Source organism: Triticum dicoccoides, chromosome 1A (assembly GCF_002162155.2).
Source record: "Triticum dicoccoides isolate Atlit2015 ecotype Zavitan chromosome 1A, WEW_v2.0, whole genome shotgun sequence".
In the NCBI taxonomy this organism is placed as follows: domain Eukaryota; kingdom Viridiplantae; phylum Streptophyta; class Magnoliopsida; order Poales; family Poaceae; genus Triticum; species Triticum dicoccoides.
Genome location: NC_041380.1, coordinates 321,032,190 through 321,037,302, shown reverse-complemented (window position 1 = coordinate 321,037,302; position 5,113 = coordinate 321,032,190). Strand labels below are relative to the sequence as shown.

General features: G+C 48.8%; 1 pseudogene; it reads right to left on the bottom strand.

Annotated features, from left to right (window-relative positions):
• Positions 1–426: 426 nt before the first annotated feature.
• LOC119285940 lies at positions 427–1,940 on the bottom strand (annotated as a pseudogene).
• Positions 1,941–5,113: the final 3,173 nt, after the last annotated feature.

The window sequence follows — 5,113 nt, the reverse complement described above, 5'->3', positions numbered from 1 at the left end:
GTTTGGGTAGTGGCGCAGCTAGCACCCCTTCATCATTTTGGATAGGAGTAGTGGCATGTGTTGACAAGATGGTGGATTCAGGCACATTGTTGTAATACTTTGTAAGGTCCTCAAGAATAATCAATAAAGTGGCCGTATGCATCTCCGAGATGCAGAGGCCGGGGGTCATCCTCCTTTTTAAGAAAAAATAAAGTTATTTCAATTTGCCATTAGTGGTGCTATAAACGCGTACACACAGAGTGCAAAAAGAAATGATACTGAAAGGCCATGTCCCAGTTTGAAGTTACTGCTCAACAAATACGGGTAAGGAAATTAACAAGTGAACAATACATGAAGGAGTACATTACTAGACTTGGTCGATAATGATCATCCGAGCTCTGAGCTAGCTCGTACTACTTAGAAGAAGCATGTAGAGACGCTTTTCTCTCATTCGACACCACGGCCTGACCACGGTTTAGCAGCCAGAAGCAGAGGCGTCTTCAGGCGCACGGAGAGCCCGTGCAGCTCGGTCATGTCCACGGGCGGCTTCCTCCCGCCGGCTAGCTCCCAGTCGAAATGGTACACCAGGCTCGCGAGGGCCAGCTCGTTGGACGGCATGGCGAACTTGACCCCGGGGCAACCTCTCCTCCCGGTGCCGAAGGGCAAGAACGCGAAGTCTTGCCCCATCTCGTGGGTGTACTCCAAGAACCTCTCCGGCACGAACTCCTCGGCGCGGTCGCCCCACGTCGCCGGGTCACGGCCGACGGCCCAGGCGTGGATCAGCACCCGCGTGCCTGCCGGGACGTGGTAGCCGAGCAGCTGGGTGTCCTCGACCGTCTCCCGGGGCAGGAGGAGCGGCGTGGGAGGGTGGAGCCGGAGGGTCTCCTTGACGACGGCCTTCAGGTAGCGTAGATCCGGCAGATGATCCTCGGTGACGTGGCCGGCGTCGCCGACGGCCGTGCGGACCTCGTCCTGGAGCTTGCGCATTTCTTGCGGGTGGTTGATGAGCTCCGCCATGGCCCATTCCAGCAACGTGAACGTTGAATCCGTGGCGGCGGCAAGCATGTCCAGGATGATGGCCTTGATGCCGTTCGTGTCGAGCTCGTTGGCCCCTAACAGCACGTCCACGAAGTCACGCTGGTCGTTGTCCCCGGCGCCGCTCTTTTGGCGATGGTCCGTGATGACCCGCTCGAGCAGTCCATCCATCTCCTCGAACGCGCGCCTCGTCTTCCGCTCCAGTCCCGTCAGGACGTCGACCCACCGCAGCCATGGCACCTTCTCCCCCATGGGGGCCGTGCCGAGAAGCTCCTCGATCTCGGCGAACACCTTCCTCAGCCTCGCTCCCCCCTCTCGCCGTCGATCCCGTAGTCCGTGTCGCCAAAGGTGGCGCGAGAGATGGCGGTGAAAGAGTAGACGATGAGGTTGTCGCTCAGGTTCACGACGGTACCGGCGCGGCGGACCCGGTCGACGAGGGCGGCGACCTCCTGCCCCCGGACGCGCCTGAAGGACAGGAGGCGGTGCGGGTTAAGCATGTGGGTGACGCAGACGCGGCGGGCCTGGCGCCAGTGCTCGCCGTACGGCGCGAAGCCGATGCCGCCGGTGCCGTAGTAGAACCGGTCGACCATGAACAGCTTGGGGCGGCTGGCGAAGGCCAGGTCGCGGGTCTTCATGGCCTCCTCCGCGGCGGCCGCGGAGTACGCCACGACGGTGGGCACACGCCCGAGGCGTAGGTACATGACCGGGCCGTAGGACGCGGCCAGTGACCGGAGGCTCCTGTGCGGCAGGCTCCCGAGTAGACGAAGGTGGCCGAAGACTGGCAGGCTGGGCGGCGACGGAGGCAACGTTCCCCGGGCAGCAACATTGCTGCGCGTCTTGGAGACGAGGAGGGTGAAGAGGAGGAAGGCGAGGGTGGTGAGGACGAAGGGCGAGTTGAACAGCGCGACAACAAGCGGGACGGTCATCATGTCTGCTGCCTAGCCTAGCGCCCTAGCCTAGCTGCACTAGACGGAGTGTAATCGAAACGTACGAACTCTCGAACGAGAACCTTTTTGTAGCGATCGATTTTACTCCTTGCTAGTACGGTACAAGTTGTAGGCGCCACACCTGCAGTACACGGAGGAAGAGAGCCCGACTTAATTAACCCCTGCGTTTCGAGCATTACGGCATGGCTAAAGATCACCCGTCAACCACATCGCATGGTATCGGTGAACTTCCAACGGTACCAAACGCAGTTAAAGCATGTGAGCTGGTTCATCGCGCACGTTTCGTTTTTGAATACTGTGTGCACTGTAACGACCAGCACAACTGGGCTGTTTCCATAATTTAATTCCTACAATTGGAAATTCTTCAGAATTTGTATTCGAAAATAGGCAATCGCATGTTTCATATTCAGCATGCATATTCAATCTACACAGGTTCAACCACCATTGCATAATTCAAATCACAATAGCATACATTCAAACATTACAGGAGCACCAAATTAAAACAAGGACCATAGCAGCATTAAAGAGACGAAAAACGTTGTGTTTTTTTAAGAAAGGTCATCATGGCTAGCTTTATTGATTAATCACTAGAGATACATCATCTACGAGCTTGCTGACCAGACAATCTGAAGGCTCGTCGATCCAACTAGAAGAAACTTTATTACAATAACTAAACCTAGCTAGAACATGTGGCGCTCGATTTGATGATCGAAAACAATGCTTAAACTTGACCTTCTCAATCAAGGTAGGTCCACACATTCTGCAAATATCGCTGCCGCCGCGTCCTACCAAGTACTGTGACCGAAACAGCAGTTGATCACCGTTAGCGAGTCGGACTCCGCTTCAACTCGCTGGAACCCTAGGCTATTTGCCAAGTTTAGTCCGTCTCTCATCGCCATTGTCTCTGATGACATTGCGTCCGCTGCATAGGGGATAAAGTTACATTGAGCTGTGAGAAAAATACCTCGTTTATCTCTAATAATTGTTGCCGTAGCTCCAACTCCTTTGTTCGTAAAAAAGGCCGCGTCCACATTAAGTTTGACAAACTTTGGGTCCGGCTTCAGCCATCTTGCCTCCTCTGTCACAACTATCTTCACCATGGCTTGCTGATAGTTGCTTGTGATTGCTAAGACCGAGAAAGACCATTTTACCAGTGTGGTAACTCTCATTATGTGTTGTAAGGCGGCGTGTCTACCAGAAAAACGTTGTGTTGTTGGTCTAGACGAAGAAGTTGAATGACCATATTGTGTGCTCCTTCATACCAAAGGCGCACATAACTTTAATGCAACCCCTTGTGATGATCGTCCGCTCATCCTTCACCATCTTGAAGAATACTTCTAATTCATTATAGTCATCAAGTGAAATATTTTAGTTTTATTTGCGTCAGCACCAATCATGTTGTTCAAGGTAACCTTCAGTAAACTGGTTTGAGAATCAATATAATGAAAATATTCAGATATTGTTGCCTAAATACTCATTGTGGGCAGGAAAAAGAAAGTTCATAGTTTTTATCATCCTAAAGTTCACATGGTCTTGGATAAAACGTAAACAAAGAATTTAATTGTCATCATCAGTGTCTCATACTTACCATCTTTCTTAGTTTCCTTAACTGATTTATGTTCATTAATATCTCATTGCCTTATGCATAAAAAAGGTCGAGGGGTGGATCTCGAGTGTGGATCTATACCTCATATGTACACACATGCAAACAGTATGTATTACAAAGTAGATTGTAATTGCACAATGATTTAGTATAAGCCATTTGATGAAGCTAATCTCGATGGTACACTACATCTCCCATTGTCGCCCCACGTAAGTACAAACTGAAAGAAAATAAAACTGCCACACTATCATTAATAGATCGATTGTGAATATTTAACATCCCAGTAAGCCAACAAAGTTATTAAATATTAAAAGGCATGTTAACTACAACAGGTTTAACAGCAACCACATAGCCATTGAGTCTGATTTGGATAACTAAAGTGGATAGTGCATGTTTAAACATCACATTATGCATAACTGAAATAAACATAACATAGTTAAACATCGCACGGTATCAACTACTAAAGAAAGTAGGGTAATTAGCAAAAACGAACAACTACTCATCGCCGGAGATGATCACGGGCTCCTTCCCCTTGGAAGACCCCTAGGACTACACATGGATGATGCCCTCCCCGTTGCCACACATTGGTTTCTTCCCCTTGGACGACCACCCTCCTCATAATCATCATCGTCATCGAAGCAAATGAGCTCTTCCTCGGCGAATGAAGAGCCTGGACCGCTGGTAGTTACTATGGTCTGTATAAGACATTCACCTTCCTCTACAGTCAAAGACATGAATAGTCCTATTGCTACAATCAAGAGCATATTTTTTTAAACACCCCATATATTAATTAATTAATTAAAAGGTTATTACAATCATGCGTTATAGCATACGCCATGCAGGGTGGGACAGAGTTAACACATCGGACCTACTACTAAAACTATATTGTCACAGCCCTAGAGCTTGCTTGTAATTAGTGGCATCTGCATCCATGCATCATGTTTAAATTTTGAAACTTGAACTGAGGAAATTTGGAAGCCTCAAAAACTTAAATAAAAGAAGGGCAAAAACCCTAAAATCTCATTCATTGTTCCAAAATGCTCTTCTTACATGTTTGATAATTTTTGGCAAGGGTTCTGGTCCCAACCAAAATATTGAACATTTTTAAGGATTTATTTTTGGGACTTTGAATTTAAATCATTAGCTATTTGAATTTGAATTATATTCATATAATTAGAATATAATTTCAAATACCCCTGAAATATTTTATGAGCTTTTGGAAAAGTCCATCTAGCAAAATAAAAATATTCAGAGGAGTTTTTGGCATTGTTTGAATTTGTTTAAATTCAAAACAATGGCAAAAGATATTAATAAAAGAAAAACAAAACAGAAATATAAAACAAGAGAGAGAGAATCTTACCTGGCGCTCACCTGGTAGCCAACCGGCCCAGCACTGCAGCTGGCCGGCCCAGCCCACCACTGCAGCCCTCCGTCGTCTTCCCCCCCCCTCGTCCCGAAGCAGCTACGTGCCCGGCGCGCAGGCGAGCTGCGCCAGCTCCTCCCTGCCTGCCTGGCTACCCCCTCGTCGCCCTGGTCGCCTCCCGCGACG